Here is a 21,683-nt window from a genome sequence, read left to right on the forward strand (position 1 = left end):
GCTTCCAGCAGCCGCGTTTGAAAGGAAACAACAAACCGCGCTCCTTTGCTTTATGCTGACAAGGGGGGCGGGTGGTCACCTACCCTTAAATTCATTGTGAACAGAGAGAGCCGTAAGGAGCTCCAGCCGGCAGGTTTCTCTCCCCTGTGCCCGGGACTGAGGAGACGCCGCCTCCTCCTGCTGCCGCCTCGCCCGTTCCCCTCGCAGCGGGGCCGCCCCGGGAGAGCCGGGCGCCTCTTTTTTTCCCGGCGGCTCGTCCGACCGCTGCCCCCCCTTTCTGACGGGCACGACCTCGGTCGCAGCGGCAGCGCCCCCCTCTTACCCGCGGCACGGGCACCGGGCGCCGCTCCCCAGCTGCAGTTCCGGGCTGTGGCCACCAGACGGCAGCACCGAGCGCGGTCACGCAGCGCCCCCGGGCCCCGCAGCGCGGGCGCTTTTTCTTGACCCGTGGGCAGCCCGAGCTCCCCGAACGCGCTTTCCCAGAGCCGCGCACATGGCAGACACACTGATAAAAGATAATAGCCCGACATTGCTAAAATGTTTTTTTTTCCTAAAGATGCCTTCTATCCTAATAAAATACATTGCCTCTCCCTGTGCCCCGTGTCTTGTCTGCAGCAGTAACTCGGCTCGCCCGCAGCTGTGGCAGCTCTGCTGCTGCTACAGGGTCAGTTCCAGCCCTTACCCTCGGCTGAGCAGCAGCCGGGCAGGCGCTGTTGCTCTGGGCGCTGCGCCTCCTTCAGGAACGGTTCTCAAACGATCCTGTGCAACGATGTCCAGAGCCAGGACCCCCGCGGCGGGGAGACAGGAGTACACGGCCGGGCCCGTCCCGGCTCGGGGCTGTTTCCGCAGTCGCTGTGAGTTGATCCGTGAGCTGGAACCAACCTCCCCATGCCCCGGCCCGGCCCTTTGTCCCCGGCTTTCCCAGGGCAGCGCAGCGGGCTGGGTCACACCAACTGTTCTCTGCTGGCACCACCCAGCCGGGTCACCTGTGTCTGCGGTTGTGGGGACACCCCACGGGCTCCCTGGAAACGGACATCACAGCACTGAGAGGGGGCGTTCAGGAGCCTCTGCGCTTTTGGGTTGGTTTGTTTGGGGTTTTTTTCCTTTTGCTGTTTTGATCGTTAGCTTCTTGTTGCTGGTTGGTTTGTTTTTAAGCTGTTATTCTATATAGCTCATCCATGGTGCTTATAGAGCATGGGTAAATCTACCCTGCTTCCTCACAGGAGACAACCATCTCGCTTTACAACAGGTGATTGAATCTGCTATAGAAAAGTTCAACCACCTCCTGTACAGCAAAGGATAAAAGAAAGTATGGATTTTTGTTGCATCTAATCCACAATGCAAGTACCCATTAACAATACATTAGCAGTGGGTTCCTTCAAATATTCACAGTGAAGGTAGTTCCTGGCACGATTGTATTAGCGTTCTTACTATTTTACGGGAGAAACACAGGGCACAGCTGATTTTGCCCACGTGCAGCGCAGTGATCACACGGGTGCGGTGAACCGGGTGGAAGGCCCTAGAAAAGGAAAATCAGCCTCCGTGTGCAGGGCCAAAACAGAAATCCTTTTCAAACTGTGCCATTTTAAAAAGCTACCAGGGGTATAAAGCAGAAAAAAGAGCAGTGAATGTGTATAATGACACAATTAGATGGTTCTCCAGTTTCATGATGTGCTCTTTTACTAACAGTGTCTGCTGGAGTGGATACCCTGGACACCAACAAGCGGGTCCTGGTGCTGTGCCCATGGCGATTCATCCACTGTGGCCGTGGGTGTCAGGCCCTGATACAATAGACACAAAACCTTGGGAGGGAGGTGATCACAGTAGAACGCTTAGAGATAATGGGCTAGCAGACTTGATTTAATCTTTATTTAAAAATACACATGGCTGCTGTCTTTTCTACAGTTTAGGTAGGACGGGCTCCAATATCTCTATGAATTACAATACATGACAAAAATTAAAGGGGGAAAGCTTTATTTTTACAATGGTAAATACAGTCTAAATCGTAATTTGGGAAACAGATAAAGGGGTGTAGCAAATGAGGCACAGACGATCCTGTTTTATCTCAGAAGGCTTTGGCGTATTTACAGCTTTAGGCACAGCGTGTCCAATCCCGTATAAAATGCACTGTCCATACCAATTCAGCCTGTCCCCCGATATAAGGACATCAGGATGCCACCCTGCATTCACCAAGGGACAATCCTGATCTAATGTTCTCTGTGTATTCTACACCAATATCTGTTCGTCAACAAACCTTTTACTGGTTTCAATTTCTTTCCCTGATTGTCCTTTTTCAAATACAATGCGTATGTAACATTTTGTATTGTGTAATATGCATTATATAATAGACAATATATGATTTAAAACATATCTCATTATATATTACATGTAGTGCATTACTATACTACACATCTCGGGTATACCCACCCAGACCTGTGCAGCATATTAATATTATTTACAGTGGCCACCATTAATTACAATATTCCCTGGTTGCTGTTCCCTAGGGAGTCAAACGATCCTTTTCCAATGTCACAAAACACAGCCCGGGGGGGATTTCTTCCGAATCGCTCCTGTCCATTGTCCACTACCTATTTCACAATCACAATAACAGACAATTGGTGAACCATAAGTATTGGACTACAAAATCACCCAAGACACAAGTAACAACAACAACAAATCACTAAAGACACAAACAATCATACAATTGCTAAGGCACAAACAGCAAAATCACTAAAGGTACCTTTACCAAATTACTATTCCCTCGTTTTTCTCTTTTATTTATTGTTTTCTCATTTTCCTCTTTGGTTTTTTATTTCTTTTTAATTTACCCAATTTACCAAAACGCGCAGACCCAACGCGCTGGTGTCGCCCACGTCTCGCGCAGGCAGCCTGCAAACAAACCAGACTATGAAAGTGCCTTATCTCATTGATGGGGTTTTACCCACGTCCCGAGCTGGCCCGAGGATCCGTGATCCCTTCCGGGAATTCCCCGGTGCCGGCACAAGGTCCCAGAGATCCTGGGGTCCACGGGAGGTCAGGCAGATTATCCCATCCTCGTCGCCAGAAAACGATACCGAAAAGTCGGCAAACAGACTCTTTAACACTGTTTTGAAAGTGTTAAAAAGCAGGCACTTTTATTACGGCGCGCTGGGCACTCGGGGGATCGCTCCTCTAATCCAGCGTGCGTTCCGCTTTCCTCTGGTTTTACATATCCTGGAACTCCTGAAACAGCAAAACACGCCAACCACTGTTTACAGACGTCCCGTGCTCTTTCACCAGTGCGTGCAGCTGCAACGAGAAATCTGGAATGAGCGTCTACAGAAACACATACGTATTTACCCAATTCAGAACAACGCGTTACATCAGCTGGCCGTACTTGTCAGTAATCCCTCCTGGATTAACACCCTCTTTGGATGGCACGGGTGCCGACTGTTGGCAATCAGGGCAGGACATAAGAACGCTCCTGGCCTGATCCGTTGTAATTTGAAATTGTCGTTTTAACGACTTTGCATTCTGGTGAAAGAGTTGATGTGATAATTTAGCTTGCTCCAAGGCTTTAGGCACAGTAAGCGGCACAGCTCGTGCATCGGCCCTCCTATTGCCTTCCGCAAGAGGTCCTGGAAGGGCAGCGCGAGAGCGGATGTGCGCTGCATAAAAACCATGACGCCTATGATTTATTAGGAACCATAGCATTCTCAATCCAGCCATCAAAAGAGGATCATCCTCTTCCTTAAGAAAAGAAGCTTCCAGGCGGTTAAGTATGCCAGCTGCATAATGAGTCAGTTACAACATTCAAAGGCTCATTACAGAACACTCAAAAGCGATCCTAACAGCTGTCAGCTCAAGAACTTGTTTGACCCTTGGTCTCCTTTTTCTACCTTGTGTTTGCAACACTGGGTATCTGAGTTTAGCCATGTAATTACAACTTTACGTGAGCAACCAGAGGCATCGGTAAATTCAGTCTTGTCGTTGCTGACAGCAGCACTTGCCATACAACGGTAAATTACCAATTTCAGCCCACAGTTTATGTTGAGGGTAATAAACTGATATGTTCCCTGCGTATGTTGCCAATGCAATCTGGAAATTCACATCTTCAGTTAATTACCATTGTAACTTCACCTTTGTTCTAGGAACAAATACACCTTCAGGTCTATCCAATACATAGCATATAAACATTCCCTGCCTTTAATTATTGGTTTTGAATACATTTCTTTTATTATCCAAACTGTTTCCATTAGCGCGTGAGCTAGAAAAACCCATACTGCCCCAATCACCTTTCTCCTTCCTTGAGCTCTCCTGACCTGTGGTTCCACCACCCGTGTCTTCTTTCTGGGGCCCTCTTGACTCACAGGTGCGCTCCAACCCTCCTTCTCGATCACTCTTCCTCACAGGTTCGCCTCCTTCCGGGTGCAGCACCGCGCTTTGCGCACAGGCTTTCCTTCCTTGTCCAATTTATACAATGGCCTCTGCTCACAAGATTTCATCAAGGTTTCTCTATTCACATTATCACCAGGTGGTTCCTCAATCTCTTTCCTGTGAGCTAAAATACACCCGAACGGGCTCTTTTTCAGAATACCGCTACTACGCCGTCCTCCCATTACGCGTCACACGGAACGACACGGCTCATCTTGTAACAAATACGAGCAAATAACTATTAACACCTACAGCAGTACTCCACAGATAATACTCAAACCTACCCACGACACACCGCCCTCACAAGTTGTACTCCAAGTTTATCCCACCGTCTCCAAAACAAAACAATTCCGGTACCCAGCTCAAATCTCTCTAACACTCAGCACCGCAATTAGGACACTCTGCAACACAGATGGCTCCACAACGCTCACACTCCTTGCAAGTTAAAGCCACAGCAGCTCCTGCTGTAGTTTTCGGTGTTCAAGTGCATAGTCAGAACCAAGGCACATCCAAGAATTAAACCCAACTACGGTACGCTTCACGGCTACATACAGAGCCAGCTTTGCACCACAACGGAGCACGGGAACAACCAACACCAAAAGCTGGCTGCACAAACAACTCCACAGCAACTACTGTATACCTCTAAGGTGCTCGCAACCCCGTCCACGCTATCCTGCCGAAATTCCGTACCACGACTTACGGACAGTTCGCGAGCACGTGACCGGTCCCAAATTTCAGAGAAGAAAGACTTCTCACCAGAGGTCCTCGTCCGTCCCCGCGGCGATCCGACCGAGACGAGGAGTCTCTCCAGAGACATCCCCGGGGTGCGCCAAGAGAGTCCTCGGCTCCACGGGCCCTGCGGCCGGACAGAGCGGGTCCTCCGGCTGGCTCACCGGCTGAAACGGGGAAAGAAACGGGACGGCAGAGTCAGCAGCACTGCTAAGCCACGTTCTTTATTTCATTTGACGATGTTAGTTATAATTGTTTAGTTTCTCGCTGACAATACATCTGTTAATTATTAGTCAAATATAAACTAAGCTCTCAGCTTCTAAACAACGTGTTACTTAACCTTCCATCTCCCTCTTGTCGTGCAGAAGGATCTAAAAGGTGAAAAATATCCCCTCATCGTGCAGGCGGTCAGAAAGCATTTACCTCATGTCAACTGGTTAATGACGGGTACACCTTCTATAACTTCATCGCAGTATACGTTAACTTGGCAGCTTCTCTTCAAAAGCGAGAAGAGAAAAAAGGGACAGGGCTCTGAAAAAACAAGGCAGAGATCAAAGCAGCGGCGGGGACAGAGGAAAAGAGGCCGGAAGAGCACCAGGAACAGGGCACAGAAAGAAACAAATCGGCGCGGCGGCAGCGGCGCGGAGACGGAGGAAAAAAACCCGGCACGGTCAACGGGACAGAGAGGAACGCGACCACGGGCAGGGAGCGGGACACGGGGACACGGCGAGGAACCACGGGACGCGGAGAGATACCAAAAAGTCGGCAAAAAAGACTCTCTAACGCTGTTCTGAAAGTGTTGAACGGCGGGCAATTTCAATACAGCGCACCGCACGCTCAGAGGATGGCCCCTGTATTTGAGCGTACGTGTGGTTCACGCTTCTTGGTATTCTTTACATACACCTATTGCATATTCATTTGCTTCTACCGCTTAGTTAGTGCATTAAACAGAAGTTCTTTCCATAACCCCACCCTTCGCTGGCAGTCCATCTCTGGTATGCCAGTGTCCATCAAGGGTCTCCAGCGGTCCCCGGTGCCCCTGCAGCCCGGTGCCCCCTGCCCCGGTGTTGGCTCCTCGACCTCATGTCTTGAGCACGCCCGCTGTCATTTTGTGCTGCTACTCAAGTAGCTCCTTCTCCATTTAGTGGAACGTCCCATTTTCCCAGCCTGCGAGCCAACGACATCCCGCTTTGCCCCACCTCCAGTCCCTACAGAGCTAGTGTTTCTCTGTTAGGTTTCTGTTCCGTTAGGCCTGGTCTTGCTGCCTTATGCCAAGGGCTTTCTACAAGATTTTTGTTCCTCCTATCAACGGGAAGCAAGAGAGAGGGCAACAGGCAAAAACGATGGCAGAGCGAGAGACCGCGGGGAACACAGGGGCTTGGAGGAAGAAAGAGAGGAATGAGGAGCCCCGCGGAGAGACGGAGGACAGGAAAAAAGAAAATAAAAAGAGAGAAAAAAAAACGGGGCGGCACAAAGGCTCAGAACGTGAACGAGGACGGGAACAGTGCCGTACGGAATGAAGAAAGCCGGCAACGCCGAGCACGACAAAGGCACAGAGAGAGAGACGGCGAAGGGAGGGAGGAAGGAAAGAGACAGAGCAGCACATACAGACACAGAGAGGAAACTAATGGCAGGGAAAAGAACGGGCCAGAGAAAGCGTGGGGAAAAAGGAGACGGAGGGGCAGGGAGGCACCAGGACACACAAGCCGGGGACGAGGCCCCGAGGGCCAGGGACTCACAGCGGCTCTCGCTTTCGGTGGCTGCCAGGAGGCTTCTAACAGCTCAGACGCTCCCGTCTCCTTCTCTCCTCCCTTCCTCTCCGGTAACTCGGGGCGCTCGGCCGTCCTCAGCCTAGGAGAACACGGTGGGGTGTCAGGGCTCCTACGAGACGAGGCTTCGGGGACATGGAGCCTCGCTGGCTCGCTCGCCAGGCAGCCGTCCCGCTCCAGGATACGCGCACGGACCCTGCCGCGCACGTTGGCCCCCGGCCCGCCGCACGCCGCGCAGAGGGAGCCTTCGCCACCCGGAGAGAGGGGCTCGCTCTCTCGCCCGCCGCAGGAAGCGGACGTTGGGCCGACGGCCCCGCATTTCTTCCTCTTTACCTCTCCCCAACCTCTCTGGCTCCAGCAGCAGCAGCCCCCGCCCACGCACGGGACGTGCTCCCCTGTCCCTGCTCCCGCCACGCTGCCAGACGAGCCTCGCCAGCCCGAGGCGGGCGCAGCCAACGGCATCCCCCGGGCTGGGAGCGAACGGCCACATCCTCAGCGCGGCCTCTGGGAGAGGGAGAGAAGAAGCAGCGGCCGTTAGCACCGTAGCTCACCCCTGCCCCAGCCTGCTCCTTCCGCAGGGGCCACCGGAGAGGTGCCGAGGGCCGGCTTGCCGCCTTCACGACGGGGCTTGGGAGCGGCCCAGGAACACGGGACGGGCTCGCAGGAGCTGCCGGAGCTGGGAGCGGCTGCACGGGGCGAGCGGGGCCGCGGGAGGAGGCTCGGGGGGAGCTCTGGCGAGCTGGGGACGCACCCGGCATCTGCCCCCGGCCGGCTGTCGCCTCCTGCTCCTCTGCCGCACGCTGGGGACGGAGGACGGCGCCGCGTCTCCCACCTGGGCGCTGCTCCCCAGGTTCCATTCCCCGCCTGGGCTGGGGGGTCTGCTGAGCATCGGGCGTTCACAGCTCCCCCTCAGAAACACAGAAATTCCAAATTAGAGTTCAGCCTCTGAAAAAAATAGAGCAGGAGAAAGCAGAGGAATTAGTCAGAAGAAGGGACAGGAGAGCAGCTGAGCTAACGGAGGATTCGAGGGAAACGGGCCACCCCAAAACACAAGGCATCCTCAAAAAACCAGAGCAACTGCAGCAACGCCAGACAGCATTAAGACAAACTGACACCGTTTAGGACACGCTCAGCATAAAAGCAAACACATCCACCGGTGCAGGAAAGCATCTCGCCCCTTCCCCACAGCACCGCCACAGGACACAGCCCTGTGAGGCCACGGGATGGGCTCGTACTGAAACGGAGAAATAAGCTTGACAGCAGAGTCAATTACACCGTTAAGCAGGCAATGTTTCTTTCATCTGCACTGGGGAGCTCTGGGGGTCGTCCTCTGCAAGTGCTCCCACGACTGGATGCTCTTGCATTGCTTATAATCACACAGTTGCTACATATTAATTACAATTGTTTTAAATTTTGAACATACAATATATCTAACCTAAGAAATAATTGATGAAGTTAGTTATAAATGTTTAGTTTCTCACTGACAACACATCTATTAGTTAAATATAAACTAAGCTCTCAGCTTCTAAACAATGTGTTATTAAATCTTCTGTCTCCCTCTTGTCATGCAGAAGGATCTAAAAGGTGAAAAATATCCCCTCATCGTGCAGGCGGTCAGAAAGCATTTACCCCACGTGAACCGGTTAATGAAGGGTACATCTTCTATAACTTCATCGCAGTATACATTAACTTGGTAGCTTCTCTTGAATTCCCCCCTTTTCAATACACTTGCAAACTCTTTGGCAGTATAAGTCTATGAAATATTATCCTCTCGCGTTGTGGTACAGCACAATTATTTGTTACCCACTAGCAGTACCAAACAGAACACTGTAGCGTAATGTAAGTAAAAACGACTAGCATCAAAATCAGAGTCCTAAGATCAATGCTGACAGAACTGCGAAGCCGCAGCTCCTGCCGGTTCTGGCGTTGGTTTCTGGCACTTCTGACCGCTTCGGGTCAAACGGCGCCTCTTCCCCCGGCCGTGCGCTGCAGTACCCGAGTTTCGCCACAGGGCGGCAGCACTGAGACCGCCGCGGCAGCCCCGGGCGAGCGGTCGTGCCGCGTTTCGCGGGAACCCCGCAAAATAAACTCCAGAAAACAAACGCAACGAAACAAAAACGCACACAGAGAGCCGCGGAACGAAAGCCGCGCGTACAGGACACAGAACCCGCCGGGCCTCGCCCCGAGCTCCCGCCGAAGCGGCGCCCGACCCGCCACGCCACCGAGCCTGCCACCGCGCCTTAGCTCTGGTTTGAAACGTCTCCCCCCGACTAACGGGGGCTGCGCCGCTCCCGGAGCGACTGCTGTCCCGGAGGGACACACGGCTCCAGACCGTAAGCCTTCGGCGCACCTGCCCTCGGGGTCACACACCTCCCACCGGCTTCGCCAACTCGGCCGTAAGGGCAGGGGGGAAACTGAACCGAACGCCTCCTCACCGCGCCGGCCCATCCCACTCCCCCCGTTCCAACGGCACGGTCACCCTCGCCGCGGCCGCACTCACCTGCCGCCTCTTTCGCCGCTCCGTTCCCCTCGCACTCTCCCACCGTCCCGCCGGGCTCCGCGGGCACCGACACCCGCCGCGCCCCGGAGACCTCCGCGGCGGGAGGCCCCCTCTGCCTTTCTGTCGCCTCCTTCCTTTCTGCCGCCTCCGGGGACCTCACGAAGGGCTACCCTGAGCCGACTGCCTCCAGGTCCCCGGGTACCGGTTGCAGCAACCGCTCCACAGCCGCCCCGACCCCCGTTCCCGTTAATTCCCGGTACCCACCCCGAGACACCACGGACCCGCTCGCCAGGACCCGCGCTGATTGGCTGCTTTCCACCCCACCACGCTGTCCTCCTATTGGATGCTCCGTCCGGCGCCCAGAGGCCCGCAACGCCCGCCCCTCCGGCAAAATGATAGCCTGCCTAGGCACGTCAATCACCATTTTCTCCGCCTATCAGAGCTCGCAGTGAGGGCAGGCGCAGTAGGGAGAGAGCAGCACCCGCCCCTTTCCGCAACACGATTGGCTGCCGAAGACAAGTCAATCATCATTCTCTTGGCCCATCAGTACTCGCAGTTTGCTCATGCGCAGTACGGAGCCTCCGACACCCGCCCCTCCGGCAATCTGATTGGCGGACAGAATGGCAATTGACGTGCCTTGGCAGCCTATCAGCGATCCGCCCCCCCCCCCAGCCTTCCCGCGCCATCTGATTGGCCCGCTCTGCACCCTCACCCGTCTGCTCTCCGCCCTGCCGGGCCCCCCCCGCCCTTTGCCCGCGCGGCTTCCAGCAGCCGCGTTTGAAAGGAAACAACAAACCGCGCTCCTTTGCTTTACGCTGACAAGGGGGGCGGGTGGTCACCTACCCTTAAATTCATTGTGAACAGAGAGAGCCGTAAGGAGCTCCAGCCGGCAGGTTTCTCTCCCCTGTGCCCGGGACTGAGGAGACGCCGCCTCCTCCTGCTGCCGCCTCGCCCGTTCCCCTCGCAGCGGGGCCGCCCCGGGAGAGCCGGGCGCCTCTTTTTTTCCCGGCGGCTCGTCCGACCGCTGCCCCCCCTTTCTGACGGGCACGACCTCGGTCGCAGCGGCAGCGCCCCCCTCTTACCCGCGGCACGGGCACCGGGCGCCGCTCCCCAGCTGCAGTTCCGGGCTGTGGCCACCAGACGGCAGCACCGAGCGCGGTCACGCAGCGCCCCCGGGCCCCGCAGCGCGGGCGCTTTTTCTTGACCCGTGGGCAGCCCGAGCTCCCCGAACGCGCTTTCCCAGAGCCGCGCACATGGCAGACACACTGATAAAAGATAATAGCCCGACATTGCTAAAATGTTTTTTTTTCCTAAAGATGCCTTCTATCCTAATAAAATACATTGCCTCTCCCTGTGCCCCGTGTCTTGTCTGCAGCAGTAACTCGGCTCGCCCGCAGCTGTGGCAGCTCTGCTGCTGCTACAGGGTCAGTTCCAGCCCTTACCCTCGGCTGAGCAGCAGCCGGGCAGGCGCTGTTGCTCTGGGCGCTGCGCCTCCTTCAGGAACGGTTCTCAAACGATCCTGTGCAACGATGTCCAGAGCCAGGACCCCCGCGGCGGGGAGACAGGAGCACACGGCCGGGCCCGTCCCGGCTCGGGGCTGTTTCCGCAGTCGCTGTGAGTTGATCCGTGAGCTGGAACCAACCTCCCCATGCCCCGGCCCGGCCCTTTGTCCCCGGCTTTCCCAGGGCAGCGCAGCGGGCTGGGTCACACCAACTGTTCTCTGCTGGCACCACCCAGCCGGGTCACCTGTGTCTGCGGTTGTGGGGACACCCCACGGGCTCCCTGGAAACGGACATCACAGCACTGAGAGGGGGCGTTCAGGAGCCTCTGCGCTTTTGGGTTGGTTTGTTTGGGGTTTTTTTCCTTTTGCTGTTTTGATCGTTAGCTTCTTGTTGCTGGTTGGTTTGTTTTTAAGCTGTTACTCTATATAGCTCATCCATGGTGCTTATAGAGCATGGGTAAATCTACCCTGCTTCCTCACAGGAGACAACCATCTCGCTTTACAACAGGTGATTGAATCTGCTATAGAAAAGTTCAACCACCTCCTGTACAGCAAAGGATAAAAGAAAGTATGGATTTTTGTTGCATCTAATCCACAATGCAAGTACCCATTAACAATACATTAGCAGTGGGTTCCTTCAAATATTCACAGTGAAGGTAGTTCCTGGCACGATTGTATTAGCGTTCTTACTATTTTACGGGAGAAACACAGGGCACAGCTGATTTTGCCCACGTGCAGCGCAGTGATCACACGGGTGCGGTGAACCGGGTGGAAGGCCCTAGAAAAGGAAAATCAGCCTCCGTGTGCAGGGCCAAAACAGAAATCCTTTTCAAACTGTGCCATTTTAAAAAGCTACCAGGGGTATAAAGCAGAAAAAAGAGCAGTGAATGTGTATAATGACACAATTAGATGGTTCTCCAGTTCCATGATGTGCTCTTTTACTAACAGTGTCTGCTGGAGTGGATACCCTGGACACCAACAAGCGGGTCCTGCTGCTGTGCCCATGGCGATTCATCCACTGTGGCCGTGGGTGTCAGGCCCTGATACAATAGACACAAAACCTTGGGAGGGAGGTGATCACAGTAGAACGCTTAGAGATAATGGGCTAGCAGACTTGATTTAATCTTTATTTAAAAATACACATGGCTGCTGTCTTTTCTACAGTTTAGGTAGGACGGGCTCCAATATCTCTATGAATTACAATACATGACAAAAATTAAAGGGGGAAAGCTTTATTTTTACAATGGTAAATACAGTCTAAATCGTAATTTGGGAAACAGATAAAGGGGTGTAGCAAATGAGGCACAGACGATCCTGTTTTATCTCAGAAGGCTTTGGCGTATTTACAGCTTTAGGCACAGCGTGTCCAATCCCGTATAAAATGCACTGTCCATACCAATTCAGCCTGTCCCCCGATATAAGGACATCAGGATGCCACCCTGCATTCACCAAGGGACAATCCTGATCTAATGTTCTCTGTGTATTCTACACCAATATCTGTTCGTCAACAAACCTTTTACTGGTTTCAATTTCTTTCCCTGATTGTCCTTTTTCAAATACAATGCGTATGTAACATTTTGTATTGTGTAATATGCATTATATAATAGACAATATATGATTTAAAACATATCTCATTATATATTACATGTAGTGCATTACTATACTACACATCTCGGGTATACCCACCCAGACCTGTGCAGCATATTAATATTATTTACAGTGGCCACCATTAATTACAATATTCCCTGGTTGCTGTTCCCTAGGGAGTCAAACGATCCTTTTCCAATGTCACAAAACACAGCCCGGGGGGGATTTCTTCCGAATCGCTCCTGTCCATTGTCCACTACCTATTTCACAATCACAATAACAGACAATTGGTGAACCATAAGTATTGGACTACAAAATCACCCAAGACACAAGTAACAACAACAACAAATCACTAAAGACACAAACAATCATACAATTGCTAAGGCACAAACAGCAAAATCACTAAAGGTACCTTTACCAAATTACTATTCCCTCGTTTTTCTCTTTTATTTATTGTTTTCTCATTTTCCTCTTTGGTTTTTTATTTCTTTTTAATTTACCCAATTTACCAAAACGCGCAGACCCAACGCGCTGGTGTCGCCCACGTCTCGCGCAGGCAGCCTGCAAACAAACCAGACTATGAAAGTGCCTTATCTCATTGATGGGGTTTTACCCACGTCCCGAGCTGGCCCGAGGATCCGTGATCCCTTCCGGGAATTCCCCGGTGCCGGCACAAGGTCCCAGAGATCCTGGGGTCCACGGGAGGTCAGGCAGATTATCCCATCCTCGTCGCCAGAAAACGATACCGAAAAGTCGGCAAACAGACTCTTTAACACTGTTTTGAAAGTGTTAAAAAGCAGGCACTTTTATTACGGCGCGCTGGGCACTCGGGGGATCGCTCCTCTAATCCAGCGTGCGTTCCGCTTTCCTCTGGTTTTACATATCCTGGAACTCCTGAAACAGCAAAACACGCCAACCACTGTTTACAGACGTCCCGTGCTCTTTCACCAGTGCGTGCAGCCGCAACGAGAAATCTGGAATGAGCGTCTACAGAAACACATACGTATTTACCCAATTCAGAACAACGCGTTACATCAGCTGGCCGTACTTGTCAGTAATCCCTCCTGGATTAACACCCTCTTTGGATGGCACGGGTGCCGACTGTTGGCAATCAGGGCAGGACATAAGAACGCTCCTGGCCTGATCCGTTGTAATTTGAAATTGTCGTTTTAACGACTTTGCATTCTGGTGAAAGAGTTGATGTGATAATTTAGCTTGCTCCAAGGCTTTAGGCACAGTAAGCGGCACAGCTCGTGCATCGGCCCTCCTATTGCCTTCCGCAAGAGGTCCTGGAAGGGCAGCGCGAGAGCGGATGTGCGCTGCATAAAAACCATGACGCCTATGATTTATTAGGAACCATAGCATTCTCAATCCAGCCATCAAAAGAGGATCATCCTCTTCCTTAAGAAAAGAAGCTTCCAGGCGGTTAAGTATGCCAGCTGCATAATGAGTCAGTTACAACATTCAAAGGCTCATTACAGAACACTCAAAAGCGATCCTAACAGCTGTCAGCTCAAGAACTTGTTTGACCCTTGGTCTCCTTTTTCTACCTTGTGTTTGCAACACTGGGTATCTGAGTTTAGCCATGTAATTACAACTTTACGTGAGCAACCAGAGGCATCGGTAAATTCAGTCTTGTCGTTGCTGACAGCAGCACTTGCCATACAACGGTAAATTACCAATTTCAGCCCACAGTTTATGTTGAGGGTAATAAACTGATATGTTCCCTGCGTATGTTGCCAATGCAATCTGGAAATTCACATCTTCAGTTAATTACCATTGTAACTTCACCTTTGTTCTAGGAACAAATACACCTTCAGGTCTATCCAATACATAGCATATAAACATTCCCTGCCTTTAATTATTGGTTTTGAATACATTTCTTTTATTATCCAAACTGTTTCCATTAGCGCGTGAGCTAGAAAAACCCATACTGCCCCAATCACCTTTCTCCTTCCTTGAGCTCTCCTGACCTGTGGTTCCACCACCCGTGTCTTCTTTCTGGGGCCCTCTTGACTCACAGGTGCGCTCCAACCCTCCTTCTCGATCACTCTTCCTCACAGGTTCGCCTCCTTCCGGGTGCAGCACCGCGCTTTGCGCACAGGCTTTCCTTCCTTGTCCAATTTATACAATGGCCTCTGCTCACAAGATTTCATCAAGGTTTCTCTATTCACATTATCACCAGGTGGTTCCTCAATCTCTTTCCTGTGAGCTAAAATACACCCGAACGGGCTCTTTTTCAGAATACCGCTACTACGCCGTCCTCCCATTACGCGTCACACGGAACGACACGGCTCATCTTGTAACAAATACGAGCAAATAACTATTAACACCTACAGCAGTACTCCACAGATAATACTCAAACCTACCCACGACACACCGCCCTCACAAGTTGTACTCCAAGTTTATCCCACCGTCTCCAAAACAAAACAATTCCGGTACCCAGCTCAAATCTCTCTAACACTCAGCACCGCAATTAGGACACTCTGCAACACAGATGGCTCCACAACGCTCACACTCCTTGCAAGTTAAAGCCACAGCAGCTCCTGCTGTAGTTTTCGGTGTTCAAGTGCATAGTCAGAACCAAGGCACATCCAAGAATTAAACCCAACTACGGTACGCTTCACGGCTACATACAGAGCCAGCTTTGCACCACAACGGAGCACGGGAACAACCAACACCAAAAGCTGGCCGCACAAACAACTCCACAGCAACTACTGTATACCTCTAAGGTGCTCGCAACCCCGTCCACGCTATCCTGCCGAAATTCCGTACCACGACTTACGGACAGTTCGCGAGCACGTGACCGGTCCCAAATTTCAGAGAAGAAAGACTTCTCACCAGAGGTCCTCGTCCGTCCCCGCGGCGATCCGACCGAGACGAGGAGTCTCTCCAGAGACATCCCCGGGGTGCGCCAAGAGAGTCCTCGGCTCCACGGGCCCTGCGGCCGGACAGAGCGGGTCCTCCGGCTGGCTCACCGCCTGAAACGGGGAAAGAAACGGGACGGCAGAGTCAGCAGCACTGCTAAGCCACGTTCTTTATTTCATTTGACGATGTTAGTTATAATTGTTTAGTTTCTCGCTGACAATACATCTGTTAATTATTAGTCAAATATAAACTAAGCTCTCAGCTTCTAAACAACGTGTTACTTAACCTTCCATCTCCCTCTTGTCGTGCAGAAGGATCTAAAAGGTGAAAAATATCCCCTCATCGTGCAGGCGGTCAGAAAGCATTTACCTCATGTCAACTGGTTAATGACGGGTACACCTTCTATAACTTCATCGCAGTATACGTTAACTTGGCAGCTTCTCTTCAAAAGCGAGAAGAGAAAAAAGGGACAGGGCTCTGAAAAAACAAGGCAGAGATCAAAGCAGCGGCGGGGACAGAGGAAAAGAGGCCGGAAGAGCACCAGGAACAGGGCACAGAAAGAAACAAATCGGCGCGGCGGCAGCGGCGCGGAGACGGAGGAAAAAAACCCGGCACGGTCAACGGGACAGAGAGGAACGCGACCACGGGCAGGGAGCGGGACACGGGGACACGGCGAGGAACCACGGGACGCGGAGAGATACCAAAAAGTCGGCAAAAAAGACTCTCTAACGCTGTTCTGAAAGTGTTGAACGGCGGGCAATTTCAATACAGCGCACCGCACGCTCAGAGGATGGCCCCTGTATTTGAGCGTACGTGTGGTTCACGCTTCTTGGTATTCTTTACATACACCTATTGCATATTCATTTGCTTCTACCGCTTAGTTAGTGCATTAAACAGAAGTTCTTTCCATAACCCCACCCTTCGCTGGCAGTCCATCTCTGGTATGCCAGTGTCCATCAAGGGTCTCCAGCGGTCCCCGGTGCCCCTGCAGCCCGGTGCCCCCTGCCCCGGTGTTGGCTCCTCGACCTCATGTCTTGAGCACGCCCACTGTCATTTTGTGCTGCTACTCAAGTAGCTCCTTCTCCATTTAGTGGAACGTCCCATTTTCCCAGCCTGCGAGCCAACGACATCCCGCTTTGCCCCACCTCCAGTCCCTACAGAGCTAGTGTTTCTCTGTTAGGTTTCTGTTCCGTTAGGCCTGGTCTTGCTGCCTTATGCCAAGGGCTTTCTACAAGATTTTTGTTCCTCCTATCAACGGGAAGCAAGAGAGAGGGCAACAGGCAAAAACGATGGCAGAGCGAGAGACCGCGGGGAACACAGGGGCTTGGAGGAAGAAAGAGAGGAATGAGGAGCCCCGCGGAGAGACGGAGGACAGGAAAAAAGAAAATAAAAAGAGAGAAAAAAAAACGGGGCGGCACAAAGGCTCAGAACGTGAACGAGGACGGGAACAGTGCCGTACGGAATGAAGAAAGCCGGCAACGCCGAGCACGACAAAGGCACAGAGAGAGAGACGGCGAAGGGAGGGAGGAAGGAAAGAGACAGAGCAGCACATACAGACACAGAGAGGAAACTAATGGCAGGGAAAAGAACGGGCCAGAGAAAGCGTGGGGAAAAAGGAGACGGAGGGGCAGGGAGGCACCAGGACACACAAGCCGGGGACGAGGCCCCGAGGGCCAGGGACTCACAGCGGCTCTCGCTTTCGGTGGCTGCCAGGAGGCTTCTAACAGCTCAGACGCTCCCGTCTCCTTCTCTCCTCCCTTCCTCTCCGGTAACTCGGGGCGCTCGGCCGTCCTCAGCCTAGGAGAACACGGTGGGGTGTCAGGGCTCCTACGAGACGAGGCTTCGGGGACATGGAGCCTCGCTGGCTCGCTCGCCAGGCAGCCGTCCCGCTCCAGGATACGCGCACGGACCCTGCCGCGCACGTTGGCCCCCGGCCCGCCGCACGCCGCGCAGAGGGAGCCTTCGCCACCCGGAGAGAGGGGCTCGCTCTCTCGCCCGCCGCAGGAAGCGGACGTTGGGCCGACGGCCCCGCATTTCTTCCTCTTTACCTCTCCCCAACCTCTCTGGCTCCAGCAGCAGCAGCCCCCGCCCACGCACGGGACGTGCTCCCCTGTCCCTGCTCCCGCCACGCTGCCAGACGAGCCTCGCCAGCCCGAGGCGGGCGCAGCCAACGGCATCCCCCGGGCTGGGAGCGAACGGCCACATCCTCAGCGCGGCCTCTGGGAGAGGGAGAGAAGAAGCAGCGGCCGTTAGCACCGTAGCTCACCCCTGCCCCAGCCTGCTCCTTCCGCAGGGGCCACCGGAGAGGTGCCGAGGGCCGGCTTGCCGCCTTCACGACGGGGCTTGGGAGCGGCCCAGGAACACGGGACGGGCTCGCAGGAGCTGCCGGAGCTGGGAGCGGCTGCACGGGGCGAGCGGGGCCGCGGGAGGAGGCTCGGGGGGAGCTCTGGCGAGCTGGGGACGCACCCGGCATCTGCCCCCGGCCGGCTGTCGCCTCCTGCTCCTCTGCCGCACGCTGGGGACGGAGGACGGCGCCGCGTCTCCCACCTGGGCGCTGCTCCCCAGGTTCCATTCCCCGCCTGGGCTGGGGGGTCTGCTGAGCATCGGGCGTTCACAGCTCCCCCTCAGAAACACAGAAATTCCAAATTAGAGTTCAGCCTCTGAAAAAAATAGAGCAGGAGAAAGCAGAGGAATTAGTCAGAAGAAGGGACAGGAGAGCAGCTGAGCTAACGGAGGATTCGAGGGAAACGGGCCACCCCAAAACACAAGGCATCCTCAAAAAACCAGAGCAACTGCAGCAACGCCAGACAGCATTAAGACAAACTGACACCGTTTAGGACACGCTCAGCATAAAAGCAAACACATCCACCGGTGCAGGAAAGCATCTCGCCCCTTCCCCACAGCACCGCCACAGGACACAGCCCTGTGAGGCCACGGGATGGGCTCGTACTGAAACGGAGAAATAAGCTTGACAGCAGAGTCAATTACACCGTTAAGCAGGCAATGTTTCTTTCATCTGCACTGGGGAGCTCTGGGGGTCGTCCTCTGCAAGTGCTCCCACGACTGGATGCTCTTGCATTGCTTATAATCACACAGTTGCTACATATTAATTACAATTGTTTTAAATTTTGAACATACAATATATCTAACCTAAGAAATAATTGATGAAGTTAGTTATAAATGTTTAGTTTCTCACTGACAACACATCTATTAGTTAAATATAAACTAAGCTCTCAGCTTCTAAACAATGTGTTATTAAATCTTCTGTCTCCCTCTTGTCATGCAGAAGGATCTAAAAGGTGAAAAATATCCCCTCATCGTGCAGGCGGTCAGAAAGCATTTACCCCACGTGAACCGGTTAATGAAGGGTACATCTTCTATAACTTCATCGCAGTATACATTAACTTGGTAGCTTCTCTTGAATTCCCCCCTTTTCAATACACTTGCAAACTCTTTGGCAGTATAAGTCTATGAAATATTATCCTCTCGCGTTGTGGTACAGCACAATTATTTGTTACCCACTAGCAGTACCAAACAGAACACTGTAGCGTAATGTAAGTAAAAACGACTAGCATCAAAATCAGAGTCCTAAGATCAATGCTGACAGAACTGCGAAGCCGCAGCTCCTGCCGGTTCTGGCGTTGGTTTCTGGCACTTCTGACCGCTTCGGGTCAAACGGCGCCTCTTCCCCCGGCCGTGCGCTGCAGTACCCGAGTTTCGCCACAGGGCGGCAGCACTGAGACCGCCGCGGCAGCCCCGGGCGAGCGGTCGTGCCGCGTTTCGCGGGAACCCCGCAAAATAAACTCCAGAAAACAAACGCAACGAAACAAAAACGCACACAGAGAGCCGCGGAACGAAAGCCGCGCGTACAGGACACAGAACCCGCCGGGCCTCGCCCCGAGCTCCCGCCGAAGCGGCGCCCGACCCGCCACGCCACCGAGCCTGCCACCGCGCCTTAGCTCTGGTTTGAAACGTCTCCCCCCGACTAACGGGGGCTGCGCCGCTCCCGGAGCGACTGCTGTCCCGGAGGGACACACGGCTCCAGACCGTAAGCCTTCGGCGCACCTGCCCTCGGGGTCACACACCTCCCACCGGCTTCGCCAACTCGGCCGTAAGGGCAGGGGGGAAACTGAACCGAACGCCTCCTCACCGCGCCGGCCCATCCCACTCCCCCCGTTCCAACGGCACGGTCACCCTCGCCGCGGCCGCACTCACCTGCCGCCTCTTTCGCCGCTCCGTTCCCCTCGCACTCTCCCACCGTCCCGCCGGGCTCCGCGGGCACCGACACCCGCCGCGCCCCGGAGACCTCCGCGGCGGGAGGCCCCCTCTGCCTTTCTGTCGCCTCCTTCCTTTCTGCCGCCTCCGGGGACCTCACGAAGGGCTACCCTGAGCCGACTGCCTCCAGGTCCCCGGGTACCGGTTGCAGCAACCGCTCCACAGCCGCCCCGACCCCCGTTCCCGTTAATTCCCGGTACCCACCCCGAGACACCACGGACCCGCTCGCCAGGACCCGCGCTGATTGGCTGCTTTCCACCCCACCACGCTGTCCTCCTATTGGATGCTCCGTCCGGCGCCCAGAGGCCCGCAACGCCCGCCCCTCCGGCAAAATGATAGCCTGCCTAGGCACGTCAATCACCATTTTCTCCGCCTATCAGAGCTCGCAGTGAGGGCAGGCGCAGTAGGGAGAGAGCAGCACCCGCCCCTTTCCGCAACACGATTGGCTGCCGAAGACAAGTCAATCATCATTCTCTTGGCCCATCAGTACTCGCAGTTTGCTCATGCGCAGTACGGAGCCTCCGACACCCGCCCCTCCGGCAATCTGATTGGCGGACAGAATGGCAATTGACGTGCCTTGGCAGCCTATCAGCGATCCGCCCCCCCCCCAGCCTTCCCGCGCCATCTGATTGGCCCGCTCTGCACCCTCACCCGTCTGCTCTCCGCCCTGCCGGGCCCCCCCCGCCCTTTGCCCGCGCGGCTTCCAGCAGCCGCGTTTGAAAGGAAACAACAAACCGCGCTCCTTTGCTTTATGCTGACAAGGGGGGCGGGTGGTCACCTACCCTTAAATTCATTGTGAACAGAGAGAGCCGTAAGGAGCTCCAGCCGGCAGGTTTCTCTCCCCTGTGCCCGGGACTGAGGAGACGCCGCCTCCTCCTGCTGCCGCCTCGCCCGTTCCCCTCGCAGCGGGGCCGCCCCGGGAGAGCCGGGCGCCTCTTTTTTTCCCGGCGGCTCGTCCGACCGCTGCCCCCCCTTTCTGACGGGCACGACCTCGGTCGCAGCGGCAGCGCCCCCCTCTTACCCGCGGCACGGGCACCGGGCGCCGCTCCCCAGCTGCAGTTCCGGGCTGTGGCCACCAGACGGCAGCACCGAGCGCGGTCACGCAGCGCCCCCGGGCCCCGCAGCGCGGGCGCTTTTTCTTGACCCGTGGGCAGCCCGAGCTCCCCGAACGCGCTTTCCCAGAGCCGCGCACATGGCAGACACACTGATAAAAGATAATAGCCCGACATTGCTAAAATGTTTTTTTTTCCTAAAGATGCCTTCTATCCTAATAAAATACATTGCCTCTCCCTGTGCCCCGTGTCTTGTCTGCAGCAGTAACTCGGCTCGCCCGCAGCTGTGGCAGCTCTGCTGCTGCTACAGGGTCAGTTCCAGCCCTTACCCTCGGCTGAGCAGCAGCCGGGCAGGCGCTGCTGCTCTGGGCGCTGCGCATCCTTCAGGAACGGTTCTCAAACGATCCTGTGCAACGATGTCCAGAGCCAGGACCCCCGCGGCGGGGAGACAGGAGCACACGGCCGGGCCCGTCCCGGCTCGGGGCTGTTTCCGCAGTCGCTGTGAGTTGATCCGTGAGCTGGAACCAACCTCCCCATGCCCCGGCCCGGCCCTTTGTCCCCGGCTTTCCCAGGGCAGCGCAGCGGGCTGGGTCACACCAACTGTTCTCTGCTGGCACCACCCAGCCGGGTCACCTGTGTCTGCGGTTGTGGGGACACCCCACGGGCTCCCTGGAAACGGACATCACAGCACTGAGAGGGGGCGTTCAGGAGCCTCTGCGCTTTTGGGTTGGTTTGTTTGGGGTTTTTTTCCTTTTGCTGTTTTGATCGTTAGCTTCTTGTTGCTGGTTGGTTTGTTTTTAAGCTGTTACTCTATATAGCTCATCCATGGTGCTTATAGAGCATGGGTAAATCTACCCTGCTTCCTCACAGGAGACAACCATCTCGCTTTACAACAGGTGATTGAATCTGCTATAGAAAAGTTCAACCACCTCCTGTACAGCAAAGGATAAAAGAAAGTATGGATTTTTGTTGCATCTAATCCACAATGC

At 54.3% G+C, this 21,683-nt stretch overlaps 2 long non-coding RNA genes across 3 annotated transcripts; both read right to left on the reverse strand.

Moving 5' to 3' along the window:
• Positions 1-1,957: 1,957 nt before the first annotated feature.
• Positions 1,958-5,305, reverse strand: LOC139826772 (uncharacterized). 2 transcript variants are annotated; one of them, XR_011736909.1, is made up of 2 exons: positions 5,170-5,305; positions 1,958-3,222 (listed from the first exon to the last, which is right to left on the reverse strand). It is a non-coding gene; the product is annotated as an uncharacterized lncRNA (long non-coding RNA). The 2 variants fall into 2 exon arrangements; XR_011736908.1 differs by lacking the exon at positions 5,170-5,305 and adding an exon at positions 4,275-4,681.
• Positions 5,306-12,128: 6,823 nt separating this feature from the next.
• Positions 12,129-15,471, reverse strand: LOC139826770 (uncharacterized). The gene is made up of 2 exons (XR_011736906.1): positions 15,341-15,471; positions 12,129-13,393 (listed from the first exon to the last, which is right to left on the reverse strand). It is a non-coding gene; the product is annotated as an uncharacterized lncRNA (long non-coding RNA).
• Between the last annotated feature and the right edge of the window lie 6,212 nt (positions 15,472-21,683).

The sequence above is a fragment of the Patagioenas fasciata genome, unplaced genomic scaffold (genome assembly GCF_037038585.1).
Source record: "Patagioenas fasciata isolate bPatFas1 unplaced genomic scaffold, bPatFas1.hap1 Unplaced_158, whole genome shotgun sequence".
Taxonomy (NCBI): Eukaryota; Metazoa; Chordata; class Aves; order Columbiformes; family Columbidae; genus Patagioenas; species Patagioenas fasciata.